General features: G+C 39.6%; 1 protein-coding gene across 1 annotated transcript in view; it reads right to left on the reverse strand.

Moving 5' to 3' along the window:
- Positions 1-16,761, reverse strand: part of Fam110b (family with sequence similarity 110 member B) — a 150,722-nt gene that overhangs the window by 94,931 nt on the left and 39,030 nt on the right. Inside the window, exon 2 of the mRNA XM_026408490.2 lies at positions 14,892-14,990. The gene's annotated coding sequence lies outside the window, so the exon portion shown is untranslated. The remainder of the gene's footprint in view (positions 1-14,891; positions 14,991-16,761) is intronic.

The raw sequence follows: 16,761 nt of genomic DNA on the forward strand, positions 1-16,761 counted from the left end.
AAAATAGGCTTGTTTCATTAAAAGGTATCACATGCAGGAAGGCTATTCATGAAAATGTGGAAGAGCTATCCCTCCTGAGTACACAGCATGCAACCAGATCAGTCAACAGCTCAGGTCATTCACACTGGGAATATTCACTGAACACCTACTATGGACCACAATCTAGAGACAGCAAAGTCACTAATTACACAAAATTTCCTGCCCTCAAGATGATTAAATGGTCAGTTCTACTAGTTTATTTTTTATTATTTTTTAAAAATACTTTTTGACATTGATGGGCCTTTATTTTGCTCATTTATTTACATGCAGTACTGAGAATCAAACCCAGTGCCTCACACATGCTAGGCAAGCGCTCTACCACTGAGCCACAACTCCAGCTCCAGTTCTACTAGTTTAACTGAAGAGACAAAGATGCAGCAGCAGGGGAGTGTGGTTACTACACTAGAGAAACTGGACTCCCAGCTGTGTGGCCTGGATTCCTGCTGACACAGTCTGCAATGCTTTGAGCATTAAGAGACTGGGATCCAAGACCACACATATGAGGTCCAGTACTTCTGCAGCCCCTTAATCAGTGTGACAACATATCAATGTTTATAACAGCTCAATTCACAATAGCTAAGCTATGGAACCACCTTACCTGCCCTTCAACAGATGAATGGATACAGAAAATGTGGTTCATATGCGCGCTACAATATTACTCAGCCATAAAGAAGAATGAAATTATGGCTTTTGCTAGAAAATGGAAGGAGCTGGAGACTATCATGCTAAGTGAAAGCCAAGCCCCCCAAAACAAAGGCTGAATATTCTCTCTGATATGCAGATGCTGACACACAATGGGGTGGGGAGGGAAGAAAAGAAGTTCATTGGATTAGAAAAGGAGTAATGAAGGGAAGGGAGAGGAGATGGGAATGGGAAAGGCGGTAGTAGGAATCAGACATAACTTTCTTATGTTCATATATGAATATACAATCAGTGTAACTCCCCATCATGTGTAACCACAAGAACAGGAAGTTATACTTCATGTACGTATGATATGTCAAAATACATTCTACTGTCTTGTATAACTAAAAAGAATAAAAATTTTAAAAGAAAACCTAAAATAGAAAGTTTTAACATTAAAAAAACAAATTAACCTGATTGCACAGATTCACAAAACATCATCTTACAGTCACATTACAATTCATTTCACTAATTTAGAAAGTGACTCTCTAACACGGCTATTAAGCTTTGACTTTTAACTAAGCAAAACTACCTAAATAGAGGTTTTTAAAAATTTTCAGCCAACTAGCCATTATTTCCAAAAACTAAACCTCATAAATTCTACATATATACCCAATTTAATACTGAACACATTAGTTGATGAAACAGTTCAAGAGCTCCGTTTCTCTTCATCCATAAAGTATTTTTACCTTGTCTCATGAGAATTTCCCACTTGACTGTTAACAACTAGTACTTGATTAAGCAGTACCCTTGAGTCCCTAAAATCTGAAGGATGGGCAAGGTTTGAAGGTAAATGATGGCAGAAATATCTAAAATTGGCTTTTATTATTTTATTGTGGAAGTCTATGATTTGTAAAACTACTAAGCTGATTATTTTGTTGAGAATAATGTCTGGCCAACTAATGTCTACCTATCATTAGAAATCAGTACAGATATTTATTTGATTGTTCTGTTGCAACTTTGAAAGCTTCTTTGTTTACATGGTAGTTGCTTTTACATGGGCATTTTAACACAGAGAAGTGTGGTGCATGATATCCTAGGATTACTTTTTTCATTCAGACATTTTTAACTAAAAGATATCATTGGTACACCGAGGTGAGCTTATAAAGCATGAATTATCCTCACAAGTATAATCTACTAATGTTTCTGCCTATGAACAGAAGTTATCTACATAAGGAAGTCAAGAAGTTTATGAATGGTGAATACTGCACAATCTCTCAGGTGTCATGACACTGGTAGTCTTTGTGAGTGACGTCTCTAGGACTCCACAATTCACTCCACAATTCACTCGTATAAAGGCGTGTGTCGTCTCTGAGCAGCACAGATGTCTAGGTATGAACTCATGCTGCTGTGGGAAGTCGTGGAGCACTTGCCTGGCACAGGTGAGGCACTGGGTTCGATCCTCAGCACCACATAAAAATGAAGTATTGTGTCCATCTACAACTAAAAACAAAATATTAAAAAAGAAAAAGACTACTACCTTGCCTGAAAAACAAACAAACAAACAAAACAAGTAATTCCTAAGAAACACAGACAAGAAATTTTATGCAAGACCCCAAACACATGTAAGTATTAGAGAAACAGTACTGACATTCATTATTTCAAGCACCTCACATAATAGGATAAATGTCTATTCATCCAATCAAAACAAATGCAAAAGAATCAGGTAATATTATATTAATTTTTCAGAGAGACAGGAAGTATAGCAGAGCAGTAAAGAAAGAGAATCCTAGAGCCAAGACAACCGGATCCAAGTCCTGTCACAATTTAGTACCTGTGTGATATTGGGCATATTGGTTTACCCTCCCTAAGATTCAGTACTGGTGTGCTGGATGAAATGATATAATATATAGAAAACAGCTAGAACATGACCTTGTAATAGTGATTACTATGCAAATTTTTAGATTTGGTATTAATATTGTTAAATAAATTAAAGCCAAAAGAGATTAACTGACTTGTAATGGATTAAAGAATTGCTCAGTGATTTACTCCAGAATGAAAAAAATAAAAAGCTCCTTATTTGCAGGAAAGTGTCACGAGACCACAACTTTCTGTCAAAGGCAAAAAGGCATGCTTGGAGTAATACTTAATTCAAAAAACACAGCTTATACCCCTGAGTGCTTCCCCTAGTGATGTGGCCTTCCCCACACCAAGCAGGGGCTGGCTGCTGTATAGCTGCCACCTGCTGATGCTGATTGGCGGCCTCTCCTCTTGGGAAGACAGACCCAGTGGGCAAACAACTCCATGGTACATAATCAGCCATAGCTCGACTTCAGTCCCAGGAGGGAGTAAGTGTCCAGAGGCTCTTTCATCCTGTCCTGGTGGGGTGCACTGCTATCATTTATGTCCTTTAAATATCAGCCAATCCCTGGTGCACTGCTCTCATACCTCAGAACATCATCTCATTCACTGCAGTGCAAACAACGCCAGGTTCCTGGTACCCCAGAGGAGAAGAATGTGCTATGAAGATGCAATGTTTCCTGGGCTGGAGGGGACCAGGCCCATTTCCACAGCATGAAGTGGGACAGCTAGAAATCAGAAATAGTCCCTGCCTGTTAACTGGCAGATGCTTTTTTTTTTTTTTTATCTATTCCAATCTTATACAAGGATCTCCAAGAAATTTGTTAATTGATTTTGATGCAGATAATAGTTTTTGGTTAATACAAAACAGAATAACAGACACAGGAAAAATGTTTTCTAAAAAAAAAAAAAGAAAAAGAAAAAAGTAAATATATGTATGCAACAATTCAAGCTTCTCTCAGACCCACACTTAGCATTCTAGAAAAGTGCAGCGTACCCACAAGACAGCAGCGTACACATTGTCTGGTTGTACCCAAACGGTGCACACTGCCTCTTAAAATCAATTGCCCAGCTAATTCCTCTCTTAGGAAATGAGATGGGATGATCTCACTGGGCAACAGTAAAATCCACACAGGTAAATGAGAGGTTTGACTGGATTACAAACAGATACGCTTCATAAGACAATCTGTGCAAAGAGCAGCCACAGGGCAAACAGGTGCCACAATATCATCTCTGCACGATGCTGACACTGCACCCCCAATTCTCATTATTATTGGGTTGAGCCAGAAAGATCAGGAAGAAGCACTCCCAGCCCTGGATCTCAAAACATTCATATGTTCTATTTTTAAAATTAATTAACATCTGTGATTTTAGAATTTCTTTATCATAAATGCAATTAATACAGTCCATTAGATACAGTATGCATTCTCTGAAAAGAAGAAACCGGAGTTTTCAGTCCAACAGCATTATTTGTTCTAACTTAGGGGCCTGATTATAAAAGTCAAATCAAAAATGACATCTGATGGAAACAAAGAAACCATACTCTATTTTAATCCAGCCTCTCCCTAGCAAATTATAGGAAACCGAGGCTTGGGGAGTTGACATAACATAAGACCATATCCCACTGAAAAGTCAAGCTAGACTCCTGCTAATTTCATACAAGACTTCAGTTTCAGAGGTCTCAGTCCATATACAGCCAGCTCCATTCCCCAGGGGCTCCAGGTGAGACAAAGAAAACAATTTCAATTCTTAGTACTGCTTCCTGAGCTGCTAAAGTTAGCTGTCTGTCAACCTTCCACTGGACAGGTCACTGTAGGATTATCAAGTCCTATAGTTAAAACCAAGGGAATGGAGACACATATGCTAGTTTAGGAAAAGTCCTGACATACTAATTGGTTAACAGCTGGAAATGCTGCTCACCCCAAATCTTCATGTGCCAACTAGTATAGCACAAAACATCAAGGTCAGAATGATGGCAGCTGGTGGCTACCATCGTGAATGAATTTCAACATCCAGAATGATGCCCTCATCGTTTTCCCTACCTGGCAACAAGACTCCCATCTGCTCTGATTTTCTCAGACTGGGGCTTACCCAAACAGGCAGAAGCCACAGAATAATGACAAATTAAAATGTGGGAGGGGGAGACAGGGAACATTTGCTAACATGTTGGCTGAAACACCACCACCAATTAATTGAAAGGACCACCCACTGGTGATACATAAGCATGATAGGGTGTTTCAAATTTGGATAAATATGGACTTTAGGGGGAAAATAGGAAATGTCTTCACATTTTAGATTAACAGAGTGGTGAAATTTCTCATTGGAATGAACACTTCCTCTCAACTTGCATTCATGTGGTTATGTTACCTTATTGTGCCTGAGCATTTAAGATATTCCTCTTCTAAATGCACTTCAAAGGGGGAAAAAAACCCACAGGTGCATTCATTGCTACATTTATTTGTGCAATAAACCAACATATATATGCCGACAAGGTTGTTGAAATAAGGGTAGCACATAAAGAAAAAGTAACCTAAGTAGACATTTTCAGCTTCATTAAAAAAACGAGTTTTTAAATAAAGAAAAAAATGTTGGTGCTGCCTTCTTGTAATTCATTTTCCACTTAATTGTCTCTGGGTTTTCAAGTTAAAAGCTAGTTTTAAAGTTTCTAATATAAGCATTTGTAAAGGAAGAAGAACATGCTTCTGGAATTGCATGGAAGCAAGCATATTCCCTACAACTAAAAGCATCTAGTGTAGGCAGTCTTTGTAATTTGTTGGATGGTCACTGATAGTAGATTTTGGATTCCCTCTTCTTCCAGGACAAATCTAGGAGGACACCATCCAGGAGCACCTGGTCTCTATGGTTGTGATAGTGACAAGATGACAATGGTCCAAGAGCCATAAAACATCCTCTCAGAGAGTTGCTGCCATGCACACAAGCCCAATGTTCCCAGGGCCACATCACCATCCCCTTTTCATGACTATACTTCACATATCAGCAAAATGGAGTATTTAGAGCAAGCTATTTTTGCTTGTCTGTGTCCAATAAATAGTCACAAAATGCAGACAAATTTGGTTTGGGAACATAATTATTTGTGCAAAGTAGGAAAAGGTAAATATTTTGCACAAAAATAAACAAAGAGGGCAGACAGGTTTAACCAAGGAGAACTGGAGTGGGTATATATAATATGTCAAGGAGGTGACCTTCAAGGTGACCTTCAAAGGAGGAGACGCCCTCCCTCTGGAGACCCAAGCCACCATCAGAGGTCAAACCAGAAACACAGCTCTGAAATCTGTGCAGCACTTTCAACCCTCCAAAGAGGTCTGGCACCTAGCCTGGCTATTAAAAGAAATAATTTACAAAATAAATATTATATTTACTTGTGAGAGAAGTTAGAAGAAATAAAATTTCCAGATCATGTAAAGTCAGTGGATCCACAATGATAAGACTATCTCTGCATCGGTGAGGAGAAATTCAAAGGGAAGGAAAAGAGAACAGACAAAGACTTTCTGGGCCCTGGCTATAACCCGAGGGTGCTTCAGGGTGCCTCAGCCTCGTCCAATGTGCACTGAAAATTATATCACTTAGGCAATGGGACTCTATGTTTGTGTCAGACTCAGGCTGATCTAAAATAGCTCTTTACATTGTTAGCAGAACCCAAATACAAGAAGGCTCTCAGAATGAGGATGGCCCAGGAGAGGCAGCCCAGCCAGGTCACCTCAACCTCATCCCAAGCAAAGCAGCCATCACCAAGCAGAACTGCCCCCATAAGATCGCGGGACAACCCACAGGAATGCCATTTCAAAGGCTCTGGCAGTTCCGACATGCTCTCCAAGGCTCCTGTTATGGTTTAGATGTGATGTCCCCCAAAAGCTCAATGCAAGAAGGTTTAGAGAAGAAATTATTGCGTAATAACCTTAACCTAATCAGTGAAATAATCCCGGATGGGAATGATAACTGGAGGCAGGTGGGGTGTGGTTCATTGGGAGCTTGCTATGGGGTATATATTTTGCATCTGGAGAGTGGAGACTCGCTCTCTCTCTGCTTTCTGATCACCATGTGAGCTGCTTCCCTCTGTCACACTCTTCCTCCATGATGTTCTGCCTCACCTGGAGCCCTGGGGAATGGAGCTGGCTGTCTATGGACTGAGACCTCTGAAACTACGAGCCCTTAAATAAAATTTTCCTCCTCTACAGTTGTTCTGGTCAGGTTTTCTTCACCACAGCAGCAAAAAAGCTGACTAAAACAACACCCTCAGGGACTTTCTGTTCAAATAAATATTAAAAAAAAAAATCCCAGTTATCCCAGTTGAATGCTAAATTTATAGAACTATAAGATTAGATAGTAACTTCAGCAGATTACCTATAAACTTCTCAAAGATAAGAGCCATGTCTTCTCAGCATGGTGATGCAGATATCCAGTATATCAGTTATGTGAGCCACAGGATGGGCAAACACAAACACATGGCTCTTTAGGAAACTCCTGAAAGCCAAGCTCTGTGTGCATCTGGATGAAGCAAATCTATTTCCTACCATTATGGGTAATATAAGGGCTGATCACTTCTAATATGATTTGATGCATTTGTTACTTTTCATAGCTACATTCATTGCATGAAGAATTCCTATACTAAGAATACCAGTAAAATAGAGGAAGGGAACCAGAAGGAGGGAGGAGGGAGGGTACTAGGGAATGAAATTAACCAAATTATCTTGTTATGTAGTATGCATGTATGAATAGGTACCAACAAATCTCACTATTATGTATAATCATAATACATCAATAAAAAATTTTAAAGGAATAAATGTAGGAAAAGTTATCCTTGCTGCATTCTTATAAAGATGTTAAAAAAAAAAGACAACTACAAAATGATCTCAATTTTCTCTACTGTAAAATCAAGGCATTTGTGTTAAATCTGGAACATCTCTATATGCAAAATATGGCAGCTCTGAGCAGAGAGCAGTCATTGACAATGGTACCAGGGCTGATGGCCAGAAAAGATGGCAGCTTTGTTACCTGATCCAAAGTGACTAACACCCAAGATTTAATATTTAAGTGAAGATGCTACAATGCATTTCGGTGTCACCAGCAATCAATCACTCAGGGAGACAAAGCTGGCATGATTTTTCAACAGGTGCAATTATCCTCCAAGGAGTACCTTTTGAAGGTTAAGACACAAAAATTGGGCAAGCTACTCAGCAGAACAATCTAGAATTCATTTGGTCTGCCGCGTCCTGCATTTCAACCGCAGACAGTCCGCGCCTCAGTCATGCTGTGGTGATGCCAATCTGCGCAGCTGACAGGCTCCAAAGAAAGAAGAGCAGCCTGAGATGAAATGCATACTGCAGTGGGTAGAGGGACAGAGGGAAAACTCAAGACAGGGAGGTCTGGTGGCCCTGACGACAATTCTGTTTTCCAATTCTAATTAACTGAGGAAACAAGTCAGAAAATCTAGCCAAGGACAGTACTCACTGAAAGGAGACACCACTAAAAAATTGAACAGATTGCAAAGAATACTCCTTGTTAAAACAGAACTTGATCATTATGTGTGCAACTTAAATTGAAAACATTTTAAATCAGTAAAATAAAAGCATTTCTTTTTGGAAAAGGCAATCAAAATTATACATTTGTGTACAAACATCTGGAAAAAAAATGAAGGTATGTTTTTGAAAAAAGAATTCCATGTAAGATTTCATTTATGATACACAGCAGGATTTGTAGAAGGTTAATCAGCCTAGATTATAGACTATATTTTTAAAAATTTAACATACTTGTATCTTCATGCCATTAATATATGAAAGGCCTATTAAAAATTCAATGGCCTCAAAACCCTGAAAAATCAAAACATATCATCAGCTGTTTTTCTCCTTCAACCAAATTGTGAAATAAGGTTAACAATAATCATATAGTAGTCCTCCTTTATTTGTGATTTTACTTTACACAATTTCAATTACCAATAATCAACCATGGTCTGAAAATATAAATGGAAAATTCTAGAAATAAGCTATCCCTAAGTTTTAAACTGCATGCCATTCAGAGTAGTGAAATGAAATCTCATGCCATCCCGCTCCATTCCACCTGGGAAGTGAATCTTCCTTTTGCCCAGCGTATACATGTTGTATACACTACCCACCTATTGTCACTCATTTTCATCATTTAGAAGTTGTCTCAGTTATCGGATGGACTGTCAGGGTATCACAACGCTTATATTCAAGTAACCCTTTTTTCCTTAAAAATGGCCCCAAAGTGCAAACTTTCATTACAGTGTATTGGTATAATTGTTCTATTGTTGTTGTAAATCTCTTAGTGTACCCAGTTTATAAATTAAACTCCATCAGAGGTAGACAGATATATATATATATATATATATATATATATATATATATATATATATATGAAAAAAACATAGTAAATATAGGGTTCCTTACTATTTGCCACTTCAGGCATCCACTGGGCATCTTAGAACAGGTTTCCTGTGGATAAGAGGGGATCACAGTAATGAAAGTAAGACTGGATATCAATCAGAGAAACTCAAGTCTTGAAAATCAATGTTTGTATTACAGAAATTCAAAAAAGTAGTGCACTTAGCACTTGAAGAGAAAATAATTTAAATTCTCAGCATTTGAAGGATTTTAAGAACTGTGTCCTACTACCCATTAAAATGTATTCATGCTTACAAAGTCTGCTCTTTGATGAAACTCATGTCAGATCAATACCAAAAAACAAATAAGTAGATAAACTTAATGAGAACTGAAATCAAAGGTTAACTTATGGGAGTGTGCTGGGGTGAGCATCCTTTTGGTTAATCTACTGCAATCCCGGCAGCAACTCAACTACTCCCTGGTTTGCAGAAACTTTTACCTGGCACTTCTAGAGATTTTCAGAAGTTAGCCATATTGTTCTTACTGGCTGAATCTCAGAACAAACCATAACCTGCCTGCAGTCATGTAATAAAGTACACATTTTAAAGTTGTGAAAATTTATTTCATAAAATCATAACAAATAGGGGCTGGTGTCTCCTGTTGGGGAAAAAGAACACATCTTAGCAAGCTCAGTTTTAGGTTTCCACCATGAGGAATGAGCACTATCAAGTAAGATTATAAATCTTGATTTCAAACAGACCAGAAAATCCCTGGCTAAGCCTAGTCCTTTCCCGTGCAATGCAAACAGACTTGCGGAAATTCAACCACAATACTGTTCTCTGCCAGAATTCAGTGATGCTAATAGAGGCAGAATTAATTCTTCCCTAATTAGCTGAGAGAAGATGTAGCAAAGGCACTGATGAAACCACTCAGAGAAGTGGACTGAAGTCTGTAGCAGAGATGTGCCACCCTGGACTCCCAGAGTGGCTGAAGACAGCCTCCCCTGCAGGACACGTAAGGGGCCTTCCAGAATACAAGCCACAACAATAGCAGAAACGTGGGGGAGTGGCATCATGACTCAAGCTGGATGCTGCTTCGAGGTGGAATTTTATCAGGACCTCCTCTGAAGAGGCTCATGCCACTGAAGCACTGCAAGAGCAGGGTTCTTTGTTTAAGGTTTCAATTATAAGAAAGCAGGAGGGAGGTTTAGGGGGCAAAAGAAGGAAGGAGGGGAGCAGGCAGAGAAGGCAGAAGGAAAGCAGGGACTCCAGCCCATCAGAATCCTAAACAGGATACAACAAAGAACTAGGCTAACTGCATTCACCAACACAGGGTGCTTGCCTGCAATGTCTTTCTTTGTGGTTTAAACTGTTATCGCAGTAATACTAAAGGCAAATTTGAAAACTCATCATGTTCTCAGCATTCTAGCAAATGGGTTTTCACTTGCCCAATTCCCTTGCTGTGATTTCAATTCAGTTCCCATCTGCTCAGCACTCCACAAGCCTGATGCCAGAAGCAGGGCACTGATAACAAGACAGGTCTCCACTACCAGAAAGGCTTGGACATATTCACTTGCTAAGGTGACTCAAAGGGAATTATACAATTTTATACTCTTTTCTTTAAAAGATTTTTTTTCTTGGTGGTCCTGAGGATTGAACCCAGGGTTGCATGTATGCTAAGCATACTCTACTTCTGAGCTCTATCTCCAGCCCTAAAAGACATTTTTAAGACATGTAATGTCATTTGCTTCAAATGACAAAAAGCAAATGTGTGAAACAAGTGGTGAGAAAATTCCCTAATACGCCAAGGACTCAAATGTGTTTCTGGTTCAAAGACAGAGGAAAGAATGCCAACGTTTTTAAATAAGCCTCATTTAATTTAGGTATAGTAGATACGAATGTCATTAGGTTTCAGTTAGTTTCCCTTCTTATAAGTTTTGGAACAACCTTATAATGGGGATGATACTTTAGTATACTTTAGTATACTTCACATTTAAGAAGAACAAAAGACATCATCTAATCAGACCAAAATAATTACACATATATAGTATAACCAAAGATGTGTAGGATCATGTAGTCTAATGTTATTCAAGATCTATATTTATTTAGTTGGTTTTAAAATTTCATAAAAACCCAAGAATATGTTTTCTTTTATATTTAAAATATGGGCATTTGTAAGAATAAAAGGATTTTATGAGTATGTAACTTGACTATTCACTCCAAGTCAATCATAACCAAAACTTTTATAAATAAACATTTGCAAACAAAATAGATAACAATTTAATAAACTAATGATGAGATTACTGAATGTGTAGCCATCCTTCTCTAACACTTTTAGATATTAGCCAGCATTTAGGGTCACAATATCTGTCCTATGAACACGTGTTTTAATGAAGCTATTATTATTTTACCATTATCAAAGAGAGCTCTCATTTCTATAGTGTGCACTTTATGCATGATACAAGATATCCTGTACACACCAACTCATTCATTGCTCAGAGTGACATTTACAAAGTAGGTTTTATCGTCTGTACTGTAGAAGATCATAGTAATAAAACCATGAACATGTACAGGTTGAGTATCCCTTATCAGAAATACTTGGGCCCAGAAGTATTTTGGATTTGGGGTTCTTGTTTTGTTTCTTGGTCTGTCTGCTTTACATAATGAGATATCTTGGGGATGGGACTCAAGTCTAAACATGAAATTCATTTATGTTTCATATACCCCTGACACACATAGCCTGCAGGTAAGCTTGTACAATATTTTTAGTGTGCCTGCTTGTGCCCGTGACATAAGGTCAGGTACAGAATTTTTTCACTTGTTGGCATCACATCAGTGCTCAAAAAGTTTCAGGTTTTGGAGCATTTTAGATTTTCAGATTAGAAATTCTCAATTCTAATTCTCAAACTAGAGTAAACATTTCCCACGTGCCAGGCCATGGAGCAACTCACTCACTTTGTTCTCACAAGAATCCTGTGATATGAGCACTGTTATTATCCTGATTAGACTGATGAAAGACTGGGGGAAAAGAGAGCCAACAGCCTTCCCAGGACCACATGTGTGATGACAAAGCCTGGGCGCTAACCCAGGTCCTCCTCAACACCAGAGCCCACACTCTCGTCCACTATGGTAAGAACCATGGCTCCTCAGTCCCATCTAGGAGAAGAGCTGCGACTGCAGATGGCCAAGGGTCAGGGTTGGTCTGGGCAGAGCCAGTCCTCAACCCACCAGTCAACTGATCTATCTGGCTGGGTCACCCTCCCTCAGGTTTCCCTGAAGAAACTCACCACAGGAAAACAAGAGTCCTGCCACAAAACTGGCACAGCTCAATGGTCCCTGGAAAAATGAACCAAAGGACAATGCTTCTGACTGGCTGAAGTGTGAGTATCCCAGAATAAAGAGCTCACATGTCCACTCAACAGTCATCTGTCACTTGGTTACTAAGGACAAGTCTGTACTTGGACCATAGTAGGTCTGTGGTCGCTAAGCTGGTGAAGGCAGACGCTGCCTCAGGAGGGGACATAGCAGGGACCCAGACAAATATGAAATTCTGAAATCAGGACAACACTGTTTCTGGGTGTGCTGGGGGAAACCATGTGATGAGGGGATCAATTATAAGGGCATATGAGGAGATTAATAAAGGCTAAAAGGGAGAAAAGATGGAGGTTGAATGAAAGAAGAGAGGTGCGAGGTTGGGGTTGTGGCTCAGCGGTAGAGCGCTCGCCCAGCACGTCCGAGGCACTGGGTTTGAGCCTCAGCACCACATAAAAACAAATAAATAAAATAAAGGTTTCTTTAAAAAATGAATAATTAAAAAAAGAAAGAAGAAGAAGAAGGGAGATGACAGGGTAGACATTCATTGGATTAGACAAAGGGGAATGGGGGGAGTAGGAATGGGACAGGGACAGGATTAGGAATAGGAGAGACAGCAGAATGAATCAGACATGACCTTCTTATGTTCATATATGAATACACCACAGGGAATCTCCACATCACGTACAACCACAGGAATGGGATCCTAATTAGAGTAAACCATACTTCCTGCATGTATAATAGGTTCAAATGCACTCTTCTGCAGTTTGCTGCAGAAGGAAACCACTGTGCTGGCAATGGCTTGGGTGACCTACACGGCTGACCTAAGGACAGACAGAAGCCCTGCGTGGAATGAAACCAGCAACTCCAGAGCCACACGGGAGTAGAGCACCACAGCTGGGCAGCTCACCCTTCCTGCCCAGCACCCAGGACGAGGGTACTCACTGTGACTGGGCAACCCCCAAGTCCGGGTTCTCTGGGGAGCCCTGGAACAAGGAATGCATTAGTGCAAGGGGAAGTCAGCATCCTCCAGTGAGCTGAGGACAGTAGTCCCCCTTTATCTGTAGGAAAGATGTTCCCAGGCCCCCAGAGGAATTCTGAACCTGAAGAGAGTAGAGAACGCTATTCACGCCATGCTTTTTCCTATACACACGTACCTGTGATAAAGTCTGAACCTATAAATTAGACACAGCAAGAGTTTTACAACCACTAATAATAAAATAGAACAGTTATAGCAATGTATTAATAAAAGTTACATATGTATGGTTGGCCTCTCTCTCTTTCTCTTATTGTACACAATTCTCCCCCTCTTAGGCTGATATGAGATGACACAATGAAGCCAGGTGAATGAGTGGGCACTGTGATGTAGGGTGAGGCTACTGTTGACCACTTCTCTGTTAATCACTGGAAAACCATTTTGAGTGGAGTGTGACATCTTGCACTGACCCACCATCCCTTCCCAGAGGTGAACCATCCCTTTGTCCATCACAGATGCACTGCCAGTCCCTTAGCAGCCTTCTCAGTTATCAGAAATCAACTGTTACAGTAACACAGTTCATGTGTTCAAGTCTCCCTCAGAATAGCACATGATTTAAAATGGTTTACTTCTAGAATTTTCCATCTACTATTTTCCAAATGCAGATGACCACAGGTAACTGAAACCTTGGAAAGTAAAACAGCAGATAAAAGACAGCTGTAAAAAAAAAAAAAAAAAAAAAAAACAATACACAATCAAAATAACCCAAGTCAGTGGCCCAAAACTCCCCAAAATTACCATTTAAGCTAGCAAGGGTCAAGAACAAGAATACAGCAGAATATTTAGCAAAAACTGTGAGATCACCTTTACCCCAAATATGTGTCATTCATAGGATAAAGACATTCATTGTAGACCTAACATGTTTATTAATACTATATATGCATGAAGAGAATAATAATTAAGATATATATACACATAAATCTATAAACAATACTTTCTCTGGGAAATGGCTTTCAAGTAGATAGTGATGTTCTCTGTTCTGTATCTGCAACAATTAATTTTGTGGCAACATATGTTAGTGTTTGGAAAAAACATACCTGGTTTCGCGTCCAGCGTCCAGTGTCCAGTGGGCACAGTCCCGTGTTCACTAGTTGGGAAACAGTACACTGTTGCTACTTTACTAATTCCTTCAGTAATTTTGATTCTAACATCCCAAATTAGGGAATTTAAATGTAAACCGAAAGAGGGTTTAGAATTCTCAGAAAAAGTCACTGCAGTCAAATACCCAGGCAAACTCAGTTGGGGGGAAAGTATATATCTGAGGGCCAACAGGGATAGCGGGGGCAACAGGGCAGGTGCTAGGACATGCCTCTCAACCACACCAATGGCAGCAGCACTGTCCCCCCAGCAGGCACAGGAATGAGGACAGCTGTGTTCACAGAGGCAATTTCTGCCAATCTTGCCCATGCCTGCCAGCGTGTGGAGGGTCAAGTGTGTGTGGCCCGGCACAGACTTCACAAATGTGTGCCTAATGAAAATGGAAAGAAGGGAGCAAAGCAGAGGGAAGGAGGTCAGGAGACAGAAGGAGAAAAAGGGAAGGAAAAATCAATCAAAATGGAAAAGGCAAAAAAAAAAATTGGGAAGACTATCAAAAAAAACCATAGCGTTATGTTTACTTGATCATATTTACGCATGAATTTGATAACTTTTTAAAAAGTGAATTACCTTTTATATCACTTTCAGGTCTTACAGAGTCCTGGTAGCTTCCAATTCAAGACCCAGAAAAGACAGGAATGGTGCTCTGGATGTCCAAATCAGGGATTTCTAAAAGGAAATCAACATGGATTAAAAATTATGCTGAAGAATAAAAGTGATTTAAAAGTAGCATTAAAAGGAAACCGATTTTCATGGAATAACAGTAGGTTTCCTAATACAACGAGGGAAAAGTTGGGTTCAAAGCCCTTTTCTAATTTAGCTGGTCTAGTAAACTTTAAATTGGTTCCAGAAGAAAACAAAAATCAACTATGGGATAGGCTTTCTTTGTGTACTGAACGGAAAACAGCCCAGAGGAGAGACAGTGGATTGCTTTAGCCCAAAGACCCTGGCTCTGCATCCTTCCAATCCCAACATGCCCCAACCAAACTTGTCAGCCCTCCCAGCCCATAGAATCAGGCAGGAAATGAAGCCTCCTGACAAACCACAGCAAAATTGAGGAAGGGAACAGAGATTTGTACTTTAGGAACTTGGTTCATGTTGCCAAAGAAGAAAATATTATGAGACAAGTACTGGAGCTGTTCTGCCCTCCAAATGCAGTCCTGACCTCAGCTCACAAACAGGAACACAATCCTGCTTGTCCTGGGGCTGCTTTCTTCCTGCATGGAGGATAGATTTAGAAAACTACGCCACCCCAAATTTTGAGTACACAATATTTTTTATTCAGAAAGGGGAAAAAAATGTACACTGAGCAAGCATGTCAAGAGCCCAGAAAGAATATGGCTCCATTTTAAAAAGGACATGAGAAACAGAGGCACCTTGAGGAACGTCCCTTCCCCAGGTCTGTTGGATGCGTAACTGCTGTGAACTGTATTTGGAGACACTTGGCGGAATCATGAAAGTGATGTTATCTGGACATCTGGCAACTCAGAGAAAAAGATTGAGGTGGAGATTTCCACTGCCTTCTCCTCTCTGGCATCTGCTTTTGTTGGATGCCATCAGCGCGAATGACTGAATCTTTGTTTACTTGAAAGTGGGAGCTAGCAGACAGGGAAGGAAAATGTTCTGGCTGCCATAGATATCTTCTTTATGGAGATTCACTGTATGTTTTGCACGGTTAGAGGAGTAACCAATAGAAAAAATATTTTTAAGGACATGCTTGGGACTATGACAGATGATGGCAAAGAACCACTTCATTCAGATCTAGGCCAGATTCCCAAACATCATTAACTCCGCTCTGGAGCCATGTGTAATGAATGGCACGTCTGAAGTGTATTAGTAAGGATGGAAATCTTGACCTAGATTTTTTATAGCTTTAGAGAAATAAGAGAGAAAGCCTGGCTAATACTTCCCACTCTTCACCCATAAAACTTTCAAAACACATCCTTACTTTGTGTTCCATTGCCTAACAATGCTCAACAATAACACAGAATCATATCTAGTATTAGATTAAGACAGAAATAGAGACACCGAGTTCCATGTCTTTTTTGGTTGCTTCTGGATATGCAATTTAAGTCTTTATTTGCCTGCTGAAATACAGTGGATGGGATTTCAGAAATTCTAACTAAAAAAGGATCATATAATTTTAATACTACTTTAGCGGCATTTAAAAAAATTTTTGTATAATTGTAGATGGACAGCATGCCTTTATTTTATTTATTTATGTAGTATTGAGGATCGAACCCAGTGCCTCACACACTCTAGGCAAGTGCTCTGCCACTGAGCTACAACCCCAGCCCCTAGCAGCATTTTAATGCATGTTTAAGCCCATTTAAATTCACTGTGGCCCACCAAAACAAAGAAAATGTTTTTATACTGTAATATTTTGCAACCAGTATTTCGTTTTGAACAAAACTTGAATCAAAAATTCTTTTTAATCTTT

This window comes from Urocitellus parryii, chromosome 7 (assembly GCF_045843805.1).
Source record: "Urocitellus parryii isolate mUroPar1 chromosome 7, mUroPar1.hap1, whole genome shotgun sequence".
In the NCBI taxonomy this organism is placed as follows: Eukaryota; Metazoa; Chordata; class Mammalia; order Rodentia; family Sciuridae; genus Urocitellus; species Urocitellus parryii.